The 15,112-nt window shown below is 43.3% G+C and overlaps 1 protein-coding gene across 1 annotated transcript in view; it reads right to left on the reverse strand.

Annotated features, from left to right (window-relative positions):
- The window catches only part of MCTP2 (multiple C2 and transmembrane domain containing 2), a 254,744-nt gene extending 240,940 nt beyond the window's left edge, over positions 1-13,804 (reverse strand). The window contains exon 1 of the mRNA XM_055088201.1: positions 13,668-13,804. The gene's annotated coding sequence lies outside the window, so the exon portion shown is untranslated. The remainder of the gene's footprint in view (positions 1-13,667) is intronic.
- Between the last annotated feature and the right edge of the window lie 1,308 nt (positions 13,805-15,112).

A 15,112-nucleotide genomic window follows, 5' to 3' on the forward strand; every position in this document is an offset into this window, starting at 1 on the left:
TCTAGAAAAGAATTGATACATGTATATGTATAACTGAATCACTTTGCTGTACACCTGAAACTAACACAACATTGTAAATCAACTATATTTCAATTTATAAAATAAAATTTAGTTCAAAACAGAACTGTTAAAAAAATTTTTTAAGTTTAAAGAAAGGTTTTTAAAATATAGATTATTGGCTATTTCCTACACTCATGTGAAATATGCTTTATTTGAAGAATATATTTCTAAAACTCTCAGTGGTGCATTAAAGTGACATTTGCCCAGATTACAGAACTTTTTGTCTCAAAATACCCAAAGGGATTACTCACTCTCAGAATGTAGTCAGCACACATTAGTGTTTATAAAGCATTCCATTATAGCAGCATTTCTCAAATGAAAAGGTAGAGAACACTATTATCAATATTAAAACCATCTATCTCTTAAAAAGGTTACATCGATTTTTCCCCCACCACTCTGATTCCATCAATGCCAGTGTCAAGTCCATGAAGTGGCCGCTATCATGTAACAGCTTAAATTCATAATTCCCAAATGAACTTTCCTAATTTTCTATGCTCTCTCAACCCATGCACTTTGCAACTCATTTACTGGAACATCAGCTAGGAAAAGGCTTGGAGTGATCAGATGTATCCAAACAAATCTTCCCACTGAGCTAAAATACTGCAAATGAGTTTTTAAATATGAAGCAATAGTGAGGTTCTCTTAAGATGGGCAAACAGGACACCTTCTAGGTCATTTCAGCTAAAATAAGCCTCCCCACCATCAATGTCATAAAAACAACAGCAACAGCAGCAGCTACTGTAACTACTCCATACATGAGGCATTAGGTGTAACAGACATCACGCACCAACCAATTTAAGTGCATCTGTCGTTTAATCCTCATAACCCTATAAGGTAGGTACTATTAGAAGCCTCATTCACTAACGGGTAAACTAAGGCACAGAAAGTTTAAGTAACTTGCCCAGCAGCACACAGTCAATATGTAGCAGAGACAAGATTCAGGCCCAACAGCCCAACTCCACGTTCTTGATCTTTATGCAACCTCGTCCCCCAGTCTCTGTCACTTCATCTCCTGCTTCACGGTATCTAGTCCTAAAACATGCAGCATTGCAAAGGGACCTTCAGCAAAGCTCCAGGAGGCCACACGCTATGAAAGGAACAGAGATAAACAGTGCAGATCTCTCCTGGAGACCTCCACAAGCCTTTGAGGGTCACTTCCTCTCCATCCTTCCAGACTCAGATCACACTTTCCCTCGCATCAGCCTAAAACAGACCTCACCTGCCTTTAAAATCCTCTGTTCCCAAGAGGGTACCACTAATAATCTTTTCACAAAGATGGATCTTGACTCTCCAAGGAGATAAGCTTTTTGAAAGTAGGAACCACTTCTGTTTTCTCTACTGCCCCGTATAAACAGGAAATCATAGCTAATCGTTCCTTTTTTCTTTCCTTCTCTTTTTTTGCAATCAGAAATGTAGGCATGTGAACCCAATAAAGACACTGATTAGCTGCCACCTTCCAAAGACAGCCTTCCAAGGTATTCTTTCATCCATATATATTTAGGCAACATTGTCAGGTTTCCCCCAGGAGTGGCTGGGCTTTCATCAAATTATACTGTAATCACCAAGAAAGTGCTAAATCCAGCACAATCAATAGAATGTGTACATGACCAATATCCACTTTCTGCTCTCAAGACTTACTTAAAAATGCAAAAGGGAAAAACACCTTAAAAGTGAAAGTAAAAATCTAAAATTTAAAAAAAAAGGAAGGATGATGTCTCATCTCTAAAAAGAACGGCCTCTAGGTGGGTAAAAAGGACTGAATTTGATAAATTTTATTGCTCCCTAAAAATGTGTCTCCAGTTAGTTTTTGAAAAACTGTCATTTAGTACCAGCTCCTACTCATGCTTCCTGCCCTACCCATTCTTACTCTTATTCTGGTTGGAAGAAAATATAAAACAAAACATCAGCAGTGCAGAGGGGCCTGATCTCTGGGGAAAAACTCCCATAACACTGTGGGCACTCACTTCCCCAAACCTCTGCAGGCTCACTCATTTCCAAGTAGCCAGACTCTCTCTTCTCCTTGAATAACAGGAATGTATAAAGTACTTATTACATACAAGGCACTCCACAGGGATTATTATTAATAGTCACAGCACCCCAAGGTAAGGATTTTCATCTCCATTTTACAAATAATGAACCCAAGCTTTGGAGATGATGAAGTCCTACAAATGGCAGAGCTGATATTTGAGCCCAGGTTTGTCTGAATTCCAAACCCTGGCTCTTCCCAGTAACTGGGTCATGGTGAGTTAAGGGAGGCACAGAGTGGGGTTCCATAGCCAGCCTACTGCGGTGGAGGTTTCTGAAGTGGTCCCACCCCACACCTACCTCAACAAGGTGGCCTCCAGAAAGGCTCATTGAGTAGATAGAATCTTGGAACCTTTTCTCTCCTTAATCATATCAACTACCAGGCACTGCAGTGCCACTGTAGTGTTTCCAGATCTCTAACACAGAAGATGTTTGACTGGTAAAATCTGATAATAAATACCAGAGACTTTTTTAAAGCTTTAAAATGTTAAAGGAATTCAAAGTATTTATAATATTCTCATGTCCAAGGATGACTTTTTTTTAAATGACATCTTAAATACAACAAAAAAAGGCCTGTTATCTCACCATCCAATTAACCCTGGCAATATTTTTTCAAGGTATGCCTTTAGGAAATTTTAATTGTGCAGAGAAGCTCACCATGAAAAGTGACTCAGCCTAGACTAGACCATTTCCAAAAAGTAACCACTGGTAAGTTTCTAATGCTCATTTCCAGAACAACAACAACAAAAAAAAAATATATATATATATATATACACACACATTCATATACTAACACATAGTAACAGTGTAAATACGTGTGTATGTAAAAGGGGTTTTGCTCTATACTATTTCATACCATGCTTTATCACATAATGTTAAAAGCAACAATAAAACCAATGTTTTATAAATTCTAAGTCAGTTAGCTCTGACTCATAGCCACTACCAAAAAACAACATTTCAAGGCAGGGGCTGGTTTTCCAACTGGCTAGATTCGGGATGTTATTACAAACCAAAAAAACTACCAAAATCACACTGACAAGACATCCAGAACTGGTCAGCAAAATTTGCATTAAAAAATAGTTTAACCAAAGCACCAACTTATCTTTCATTACATATGAATGTCTGTAATGTTTCTTATTGGAATGAATGCAGATGACACTAATAAGCATTCTGTTCAAATGCACAGGACATCAATTCGCAGGGTGCTAGGGAGCTTACCTTACACCCTCTCCATTCCCACTTCCACCACATCAGCTTCAGAATCTACTGTCACATCCTACGAGGCCACAGGTTCTACGTCCACTAAAGGAGGGTTCCTAGGAGGTATGGCATAAGCAGAATGTCCAGCACAATTAACTCCAGTTTCTCCAAGACCACATCAAACAGAACATCAACCTCATCTGTATACTGTGGACCCTTAAAAGATCTCATTTGACAAACGGGCCTAATGCTTAGAAATAAATGAGTAACAAAAAAGCACCTAGATTTGATCAATTCCACCACAGGAATTTTACTTGGATTTTGAAATGTCAACATCTGCATGTACTTAAAAGCTTACATCAATTTAAAAACACAAAAACACTGGGAGGTAGCTCTCCTGTGAACGCTCGGGAATTACGCATGGTGTTTAGATGGAAGGGACCACCTGCTTTGCTCCGCAAATCTATTACAACGATTACATGTCTTATGCATCACTTGGGTCAGATAAAGGAGAGAGACCTTTTCAGAATATCCAGCTTCATGTATTCACAATCTTTGGGCATGAAACTGCTCTAAAGCAGTGTATTTATCAAGACCATGCCAAATCCATGTCCAGAAGAGGGTCTAGCAGGATTCCAGGGCTTTGCCGATGTGAAAGGTGAAAAAGGTTTCAACTATGCCTTCACCCTGGGAAGGTGCAGAGCAGCTGCTTCCAACCCCAGGCTGCAGGGAAATTCCTGGAATCTTATTTGGAACAGGTCTTGTAGATTCTCTCGTCTTGTGGTTAAACAACTTCATTGGGAAGCAAGGCAGAGTGGAATGGTTGAAATAGCACTGGCTGGAATGGAATAGTAGGAGAAAAACTAAAATTCCATCCAATTGGGTAACCCTGAACAAGTTATCGGGCTTCTCTGAGTCTCCCTGTTTTCTTGTATTAAAAGGGGATGACTCCTACCTAGGAGGGTCCCTGACAGGATTAGAGTAAATAAGATAATGCTCGCACCTAACAGAAGCTCAGCAATGGCAGGCAGCTAGCACACTAAACGAAATAAATCGCAGATGAGCCTGTATGTCCTGTAAACTAGGAAAAGCCAAAAACTCCTTCCATTAAAGGAAAAAAACACTATCAATGAAAAGGCACATATTGGCAATTGAACCCCAAAACTAAGCAATAAATGAGTGATTTAGGATCTTGAGCTCATGGTGACAAAGCTAGAAATGACACAAGACTGGAAGTTGGAAAGAAAGTAGTTAATAAAGCAACTGAATATTAATCTGTTATTATGACCAGGGCCACGCCTCTGTGTTTAAACTTTTGTGTGTGTGTGTGTGTGTGTGTGTGTGTCACACAAAGAGTTCATGACATTTAAAAACAATTCCTCATGTACCTCTTCAGCTCTGCTATGTCTTCTTGTTCAAATATTAACACAGGAAACTTCCTGAGAGCCTTCTTTCTCATTCTTGGCTAAAGCTAAGTATCTCTGTGCCAGCTCACCTGAGATTAGAGAGTGAAAGAAATGTCAGAGAAATTCTACCTGTTTCGACAGGCCTAAAATGCTGAAGGCAACTTTTGCCAAGGATTCCTAACAAGATCCAAAACACTAACCTATGTAGAAAGAAAGTGCATGACAAATAGAAGAGGAGATAAGGAAAATGGCAGTAAAGAGTCTGAGAAGATGGTGATAGTGAATTACAGGGCCTGGTCCAGCAACAGACAAGAAACTATAGGACAAAGAGTAACAGATACATTTTACCTGACAGATTGGACAGATTTTGTTACCAACATGTGAGGATAAAGAAGCCTCCAGCATCTCTGGGCCCCAGGTGGTTCATGAAAGGCCATCAGGAGGTGAAAGGGCTGATCCTAAAGGCATTTCCAAACTACAAACCTAGAAAGCTAAGCTAATTTTATATACTTATATATAATCTTTCACATTAGGCAAGACTATCATAGCAATAATGTTAGCTATTGTTCAGGTAATACAATGTTCTTTTCTGACATACCACCTAAGTTCTCAGACTAACCCTCAACATCTTTCATAATGCTAAAAATAGTCCTCCCCACAACCAAAAAGTATTACACAATCATTATTTTTGTTTGTTTCTAGTTTGGTTTGGGTTTTGCGGGGGAGGAGTGGTTGTTTTGTTTGTTTTTTGCAGGTTTTTTGAGTTTTTGCTTCTTGGATCTGAACATGGTCACAGTCACACAGATAAAAGTTGAATACTTTCTTTTGGGTTTTCCTGATCAGTTTACAGCTCTCACGAACATTCTCTTTTATTAGCTGACTTTTAATGGACAAAACAGGCGATTCTAAACTTTCAGTTCCTCAAAAGCATCCATCCATCAGTTTCTCAAAGCAACCTCTCTGATCCTTCCAAATCTTCCTCCTGGCTGACATGCCTGCCCATCCTTCCCGCTAAGCACTGGCAGCCCTGCCCCTGGAGGCACCCTTCACTACTTAACTCCTACCACCCGCTGTGCCTTATCCTTAACTAACAGCACACTTTATTGTACTCACCTGTCAAGCTGTCTTTGACTTCCCCTCTAGGCTCTAAGGAGACAGAGCTCTCTGCTTTATTCACAAGGAAAACTCTAGCACACAGCATGCATAATACACAATTAATAGCTTTTGGATAAAAGAACAAATATTTATGTATTTCAGGTACTTTCTTTTTTTTTTTTTTTTTTGCGGTATTCAGGTACTTTCTAACACATGTTCTAAACAAGCCATCAGCTTAACTCTGAGCACCTAAGAAAACCTGTATCCTCTATACAAATGAATCTTGTAACATCTGTATCGGTAGCAGCTACAAAACAGCCCTGGCCAATCTACATGGTATGTACTATCTACCTATATGTATGCATATGTGTATGCATGCATGCATGTATGTATGTGTATATGTGTGTATGTATGTATATGTACACATATGGCCAATCTACATGATACGATTCATTTACCATAAACATGATACACATAAATGATAAATGAGTGTTTTTAATAATACAACATAACAAATTAAGAGGAAAGATGGTAAGGCATTTTAACCTGTGACAATAAGATGGGCTCAAAATCTGAAGACCAGCTTTCAGCAAGCCCCTTGTCACTCTCCTGCCTGGCCTCCTTTCCACACTGAGGGCCTCCTCCCACGGGCCAGAGCTCAGGCTGTCAAACACACAAAGGCCAGAGTGGAGGATTCATCTCCACCCTCTGAAGAAAGTGTAGAAGTAAACCTTTTTCATCTTTCACGTCAAAGGAATTGGAGTGCGTTGCTATCCTGCCTACTCAGGAGAAATGCCCACATTTCCTCCATGACCTGCTTCTCACTTACCACACTGCCTGGGAGACAGCATTATTCAACTGGTGGTAGTATCCCCCCACTGAATTATTCAGTTCTCCGATCAGCTGCATTATTCTATCAGTCTACCCAAATCTCTACCTTGGAGTCATCCACACATTACAAACTCACAACATCCACGAAACTCACGATTATTCTCTAGAAAACCGCCTTCTCTAGTCCTGACTTGTGTTACTGGCACCAACCTGGGGGCCCAAGACACAAACCTCAGCCCCAGCAATCTCTCTCTTGCCACCCACACCCACCTGGTCACCTCTGTAACCTCCCAGATCTCTCTCAGATCCTTCCACACCTCTGCTTCCCTACTGCCTTACACTAAGCCCTATAACCTCACTCCTGAACTATGGTAACACCTTAACTCCTCTCTTGCCAACTTACTGCCTGAATTAGGGCGTCTAACTCTGTTCACCTGTAACATCGCAGAGCAAGTTTTCCCTTCCTAGTCTATAGGGATCACATCTGGCTGGTCACCACTGCATTTCCTTCCAGTGCTTAACATGAATGCTTAGCACAACCAAGGAGGCAAAAATGACCATATGAATGAATGAACGCATGAGTGAGACAGCCAGTACTCTCAGAATTACATTCTACTGCTTGCCATAACTCAAATTAATGTTTGTCTAAATATTTGTCTCTGGAGAAGAAGTAAATGAGGTAGGAGATAGATGGGCCCCTGGGCCGGACAGCTGATGTTTGTTAAGTGGAGTAAAACTGAAGCTTTGTTCTCACCCAGACACTCCAAGGACAAAGCTAGTGGCAGAAGCTGAGCTCTGCTGAAGTAAAGAGATGAGATGACCACTCCTGAGGTCAAGGGGAACTTTCCTGTCTACACACGCACAGGAAGGCTCCTTGGGGTTCAAAAACGGAGGAGCACCACCCCATAGTGAGTGTGGACATACACCCACAGGCCTCTGAAGTGAAATCCATCTTAGCAAAAAAGATGTGCACGTTGGGGCTTCCCTGGTGGCACAGTGGTTAAGAATCCATCTGCCAATGCAGGGGACATGGGTTCAAGCCCTGGTCCGGGAAGATCCCACATGCCACGGAGCAACTAAGCCTATGGGCCACAACTACTGAGCCTGCACTCTAGAGCCCACGAGTCACAACTACTGAGCCCGAGTGCCACAACTACTGAAGTCCGCACGCCTAGAGCCGGCGCTCCACAACAAGAGAAGCCACCGCAATGAGAAGCCCACACACCGCAACGAAGAGTAGCCCCCAGTCGCCGCGACTAGAGAAAAGCCCTGCGCAGCAACGAAGACCCAACGCAGCCAAAAATAAAATAAATTTATATATTACAAAGTAAAAAAAAAGATGTGCACACATGTTGGGGGGGTCCTAGAACAAGTCAGATGTGGGAAAGGAAACAAAATAATTGGCCAAAGGTAAAGGAAGACCTGAAAGAACTGTCCTATATAAGGGATTTAAATCACCTCTTTACTGCTCTCCTCCTCATTAGAGAGGACACCCATACCCTTTCTCTCTGGGTGTATATTTCTACCTTGCGTCTAACTTAAACTGTTTCTCTGTGTGCTCTCCCATACATTATGCTGTGTCTCTAATAATAAACTTTGCACCTGTTTTTACAGTTTTTGCCTCCTTGAAACATTCTTGCTTTCAATGGGGGTAAGAGCCAGGGCCATTTTGCTTCTAGGTGGTCTGGTGGCTAGGATTCCTGGTTTTCATCCAGGCTACCCAGGTCCAGGTCCTGGGCAGGAAACTAAGATCTCTCTTCAGGACAGCTCACTGCTGTCTCTCCAAGATCATAAATAATTAGTAATCTGAGGCTCACACCCAAAGGCAAACCATCATTCTACACACTGACACATGTACTCATATCGACAGCTATACATTCTTTTGATGCTGCCTCGCAAGATGGAGCTATTCCATGATAAAATGTACGGAATTGCGGAGAATGATTTTTTTCAGAAAGAAAAAAAAAAACTGAAAATGCAAAGTACAGTTCTTCTAGATACCTTCCAGGACTTGACGAACAAACACACCATCATCTTCAAGTCCTCTGTGGCCTGGGGAGGGGGGTTGGCCTTTAGAAGAGAGGTCCCTGTGCTAATATCCTGATCAAATCCCAGTATTCCGAAATAAGGCCACCTTCCACAATCATCCTCTGGGGAAATCCATGTAAGCCCATCATCATGCTGGGGAAAGAGGCGCTCCATGTTATGTAATCATATATACACAATCATATCCATTTGCTTATGAAATTCTCAAAATTTGCACTTGGAGTGAATGACAGTAAGATTCTTCCTCTCTCATCTGGCAAGTTGTCCCTAAAGAAAAACTTGCCAACCCCAAGTGGTCAGCAAACAGGGCCATTCCAAGCAGTTCCAGGCCTGCCTCCCAGACCTCTCCCACAAGGCCAACACAAAACAACAACAGTGATGGAAACTCTCCCAGACCTTCCCAGAGAGGGAAGATGGGTGCTGGAACCACACTGCCTGCGCCTATATCCTGGCTGAACTGCTTTCCAATCATGTGACCTGGGACAACACCTTTGTCTCTCTGTGCCTTAGTTTTCTCACATTTAAATGGAGTGATCTTCATGTCCATCTCAAAAGTGGACAGGACCTGGGCTTCCCTGGTGGCGCAGTGGTTGGGAGTCCGCCTGCCGATGCAGGGGACGCGGGTTCGTGCCCCGGTCCGGGGGGATCCCACGTGCCGCGGAGCGGCTGGGCCCGTGAGCCATGGCCGCTGAGCCTGCGCGTCCGGAGCCTGTGCTCCACGACGGGAGAGGCCCCAGCAGTGAGAGGCCCGCGTACCGCAAAAAAAAAAAAAAAAAAAAAAGTGGACAGGACCTCAGGAAATAGCAACAATTAACAGAAAGGCAGATTAGAAATAGCCCAAGGGGAAAAAAACAGATAAGCAACAAGGTCCTCCTGTATAGCACAGGGAACTATACTCAATATCCTGTAATAAACCATAATGGAAAAGAATATGAAAAAGAATATGTATATATATGTACAACTGAATCACTCTGCTATACATCAGAAACTAACACAGCATTGTAAATCAATAAAAAAAAGGAAGAGCCAAAATAAATAAATAAATAAATTATTGGAGTGACAACAGCTCTCTCCCTGGGGTTGTACTGCTGATTAAAAGAGTTAATATTTCTTAATCACAATGCCTGGCACCATCTCAGTGCTCCATAAATGTCAGTGATAGTAAGGTAAGTTATATTACAATAATAACATATTAGCCTTAGTACTAATCTTACTCCTCTCCTTTTATCTTCCCAAGGGATTCTATGCCCTACCAGTTCTCTTAAACACTACAAGCAATGGTTCTCAAACTTTATAGCATACACCGGAATCATCTGGAAGGCTTCTTAAAACACAGATTTCTGTGCCAGAGACACAGAGCTTCTGATTCAGGGGGCCTGGGATGGGCCCTGAGAACACATATTTTTAACAAGTTAATCTCAGGTGCATGGGTGCTGCTCAGTTTGGAAAGACATGTGTAAAAATACTATGGGGCCTCCCTCCATCAGCGGAGGACAGTGTGTGGGTCCAAACCTCCAAGGCTTTCTATGGCCCTCCACATCCCTAGACTGCCCTTCCCGGACTCTTCCATCTCAGTATCTCCACCCACAATTCCAAACTCAGCTCAAGCATCAAGACCTCTGTGCTGGCACCAACACTGTACTATCATCAATGAAATAAGCTCCAAGAGACCAGGAGCTCCCTGGCAATCAGAACCTGGCCTTACTCAGTGCATGGGACATAGAAAACCCTCAATAAATGGTGACATAGAATGAAAGCTGGGACAGCCAACAGTCGAAGGCATCCCTGGAGAACCAACCAAACTGGAAGGTCTTAGACACCATCAGGGGCCTTCCTCTCAGAACTGTTCACTGGACATGAAGTGCCCTGAGACCCCAATGAGCCCAGGATCCCCTCCACCCCAGTCGACAGCTTTTCTGCTCAGTGGGCCACTGGTCCTTTGCCTCCAAACACAACTGTCGCTCCCACTCTTTGAAGGTAACGGAGCTTCATTTTCCGGACTCTCACTGGCACAGGCCCCCATGAGTGCTACAAGCTGCTGGGAAATGCTGAGTGTTCTCAGAGAGAAGGTTGCAATCGGGAAGTATTTTTTTTTTTTTTTTTTTTTTTAGGAAGCATTTTTATGTAAGCATTTCTGGTAAATGGCCCAAAAAGATCTCTGCAGAAAGAGATAGCAATCTCCAGCAAATGGCTACAATTTCTTTTTCCATTCTAAATAGGCATTCACTTTCACAGCTAATTTTGTATTATTTTTTTTAACAAGGATCCCCATATTGTTTACCTTTCAGGTCTCACAAAATCTGGATCTGCCGGTTTCACCCCTCATGCATACGCTTCTCCAGCTCTTCTGTATATTTCTCTAAATCATCACACACCCTGCCCCTTCATTAAAGCATCTTAACCAAGCCAAGCACACTTTTATAAACACCTGCTAGGCAGGATTTCAAATGCTTTTAGAAAGAAGTTCAAGGTGTCTTGTCGATTTCTCTGTCAAATGAAGATAGAGGGAAAAACAAATGTGCTAATAAGCACGATCCAGGCAGAATATCTACCTGATCCTCCCAACAGAGGCAAAAAGCCTTTCTTCAACAAAAAACACTTTCTTCAACACCTGAAGATAATTTCAATATGAAACCCCTCAATTTTTGTGTGTAATTACCAAGTTACAAGGAAGGTTTTAAGAAAGCGAGTGTTCTCCATGTCAAGAAATATTATTTAAAATTCTAAGTACTATTTTCATTCTTATCCTACACAGTATAATAATTTTAATTTGAAAATCACTTGTGTGGTTTACATGCACTTAAGGAAACCATCAGTTGAGCTGTTATGGATCATTTACTCAAAAGACTAAATTGGAATTTTAGGATTCCTTCCTAAATAAGCATGTTGACACACTTACACTTCTAGAGATAGATTTAAGGAAAACTATATATATCTTTTAAAATAAATATTCATGCTTATAGATTTATACACACACACAAAGTCTTTTCTAGGTGACAAAGGTGGCCTCTATTCACCTGTAAGCTATAAAAGGAAATTAAGATGAAATATGTTAAAGCATAAGAATAATAAAATTAGCTGATATTTCAGCATATGAATAATATGAATATTAGTTGATACTTCAATGTGTAATACACAAGGAATACATATAAAGTTTCACTAATTTGCCCAACTTGGCTATATTAGGTCCTTAAAAATATGTTAAGGAAGATACATAATAAATTTTATATTTTTTAAAATAGCTGTACATCTTCTTGTCCCAGATTGGTTTCAGTTTAACAAGGAGAATGAAAACAAACAATGTTCGTTTTACTCATGATGGTTACTTTTAACTCTCAGGACGTGGACTGTTTTGTGAACATAAATTTGAATTATTATTTCCATAAAATCTGCAGATTTACACTATCTGTCTCACAGTAACTTGGAATAGTGAAAAAGCATGGGTTCTGCACTCAGAAATATCCACACTCAAGTCCGGGTCCATCAGTTACTGTGAACAAATTCCTGGATTCTTCCCTGCCTCAGTTTCTCATCTGTACAGAGGAAGTAACACCTACTTTATATATTTTTTGCTTTGTTTTGTTTTTTGCGGTACGCGGGCCTCTCACTGTTGCGGCCTCTCCCGTTGCGGAGCGCAGGCTCAGCGGCCATGGCTCAGGGGCCCAGCCGCTCCGCGGCATGTGGAATCTTCCCGGACCGGGTCACGAACCCGTGTCCCCTGCATCGGCAGGCGGACTCTCAACCACTGCGCCACCAGGGAAGCCCCTACTTTGTATATTTTATGCAAGTTTTTAAGTAAAGGGACCAGCATGGTGCTTGGAACAGAGTTGATTCTTACTAATCTTAGTTTAAGGATGGTTTTGGATAATCCTTGTCACCCTGGATGAGAAACCAGGCTAATGATCAATATTCTCCAAAGATTTTCATTTTCCCTGCATTTAAAATGTTTATTACCAGAGATCAAAGAGATACCGTAAAGACAAAAGCACAATGTGCCACTTCTCTCTTTCTAAACACCCCCCTGTGAGAAACGACTGCCCTAAAATTCCCTTTTGTATCCACACCTGTGCTACCACACAGCACACCGGCCTGGCCCTCGTAGAGGTCCCCCCCTTAACAGGCGTGCAACAGATATCAGTTAAATTGAAATGCTGCTGACCCAAACAAAAACTGAATGCTAATGGAAATCGCAATCCATAGACCTGTTTGTGATTCGGTGTGTCGATGAAACAGGTTTTCTAGAGTCCCCAGGTTCACCGGGAGGCTCTTTGGTAACTTTAAGTTCCCGATGCCGATGGAACTTCTAGAACGGACTCAGGTAAGCACCCAGACACGGGTGAAACCTTCACACAGCGCGCATAAGTTCATTCAGACGTTCTAATCCACTTCATGGAAACCCAACCATATTTAAAAGCCATCAACGCACCATTTGCTTAACAAATGGACAGTGCACTGGGGAACTAATTGCGGAAGCAATTGCCTCTCAAGGTCGCCACCACCATCACGGTATTTTTTTTTTTTTTAATGTGACAAGACACTCTGGAACCCACACAATTATCAGAAGGCTTTCAACTCTCGTGGGGGGTGAGCAAATGTCCGCGCAAGGAACCGAAGCGGACTCTCCGGCTCTCCACGAAGGGAGCGCATCCAATCCCACCCAAGTGAGGGATTGACCTCTGCACAGAGTCCCGGAGGTGGAGGTGACAAACTCCGCTGCGCCCCAAGGAGACCTAATGTAGGTCCTTTAAAATGCAAAGAAATCCTAGGGCAGGCTGCCCTCCCCCGGTGCGCCCTCCAGCACTCCGGTCCTCGACATACCTTCTGTCTCTGAACCGGCAGCTCCGGAGTTAGCAGCTCCACTGAATTCCCTTCCCGGTCGCTCAGGTTCCCCAACTCGCCGGTTCTGTTGGCAGCGGACACCCCTCCACCCCCAAAGGAGAGAGCCACCGGCGACCCGGTGCTCCGCCCGCGCTCGCGGCCAGGTGAGCCCCGCACCGACCTCACCTGTCCGAGGCCGCGTCCCAGGGGATGCCGAGAGGCCGGCGCACGCCCCTCAGCTGCGCGGGCCCCGCCGCCGCCACTACCGTTGCGGCTTGCACGAGCCGCCGAGACGCGGCGAGAGCTGGCGCATCTCCGTAGGCAGCCAGACTTCCTCGGCCCCGCCTCTTGCCGGCCACGCCTCCAGCTACCCCGAGAGCCTGCTCAGCCTCCAGGCGGAGGTGGCGGCCGCGCGTCACCTTGGGGCCTCCTCCCACCCCGACCCGGCGCTGACGCCGCGGCGGGAAGCTCCGGCGGCTGCTGAGAGAACGGGCCGCCGCTGGATTCCGGGTAACGGCTGGGTGAAGAGAAAGAGGTTACCCGTAACTCCTTCGTCTGGGTTGAGTCACAGGAAAAGGAAGATGTGTCCAAAAAGTCTGGCAGTGACTAAAGGAGTTGAGTTTCTTCACGATTGAGTTCAGAGTAAGAACAAAGCGTGGACAAGTGCGGCTGGCAAAGTTGTAATTGCTTAATCACTTGTGTTCGCTATTGCGCAGAGGCGCGAACCTTGTTCCCTTCGCTACCTAAAGGATCAGTGGGAAGGGAACAGCCTCCGTTTTTACCACCCTGACCCTGGCAAGAGGTACCAGAGGCAGGCAACCCATGAAACCTGTGCCACGTGCGCGCGATTGTGGGTGAAACTCCGTTTCTGAGCCTAAGTTCCTCATTTCTGAAGATTAGGTAACAGTCGTGCACAGCGAGCTGCCGGAACACTCAAAGAGTCTCTTAAAGAGAGACTAAGTGCGATGACTGGCACGAAGGCATTCAGTAAACATTTGCTTCTGTTCCTTTCCCTTGAATTTTTTCTTCTTCCTCCTTTTTCTTCTCTTTCCGCTATAATCTTGCACTTTATTTACTGCTTATCTCTGCCTGGTCACTTTCTTTTCTCATCTATTAATGAGCCTGCATCTACTGGGCACCGAGTCTGTGGCCTGCAAGGCGTTGGGCGCTTTAAAAGGAGATGTTCTGGTAAGATCCCTGCCCTCTGGGAGGTCAGGAACTCACAAAACACCACCACCACCCCCACGAAACAGCTTTGAAATTAGATGCAACAGAGTTACAGAAACCCGCTAATTGAGTGTTGGACCCATCGGCCGTTCTGTAGGTTATTGTGGGTCTGAGAGCTGGTGAGGAGTGTAATTGATGTAATTGGTGGTGAAGAGCACTGCCTGGAGTCAGATCACATGCGGGCTTGGCCGCTAATTGTGTTAAACCAGCTACTTCACTTAATGTCTCTGAATTTCAACTCTCCCCTCCCCCAAAAAACAAAAACAAAAATAAAAAAACTGGGATTAAAATAATAAGTTGTTGCATAGATTCTGAGAAATAATTAATTTACATAAAGTACTTACCACAGTGTTCTGGCCTATGGTTAGCACTTAATAAAGGTTGGGTAATGATAATAAGAGTAG

This window comes from Physeter macrocephalus, chromosome 11, assembly GCF_002837175.3.
Source record: "Physeter macrocephalus isolate SW-GA chromosome 11, ASM283717v5, whole genome shotgun sequence".
Classification (NCBI taxonomy): domain Eukaryota; kingdom Metazoa; phylum Chordata; class Mammalia; order Artiodactyla; family Physeteridae; genus Physeter; species Physeter macrocephalus.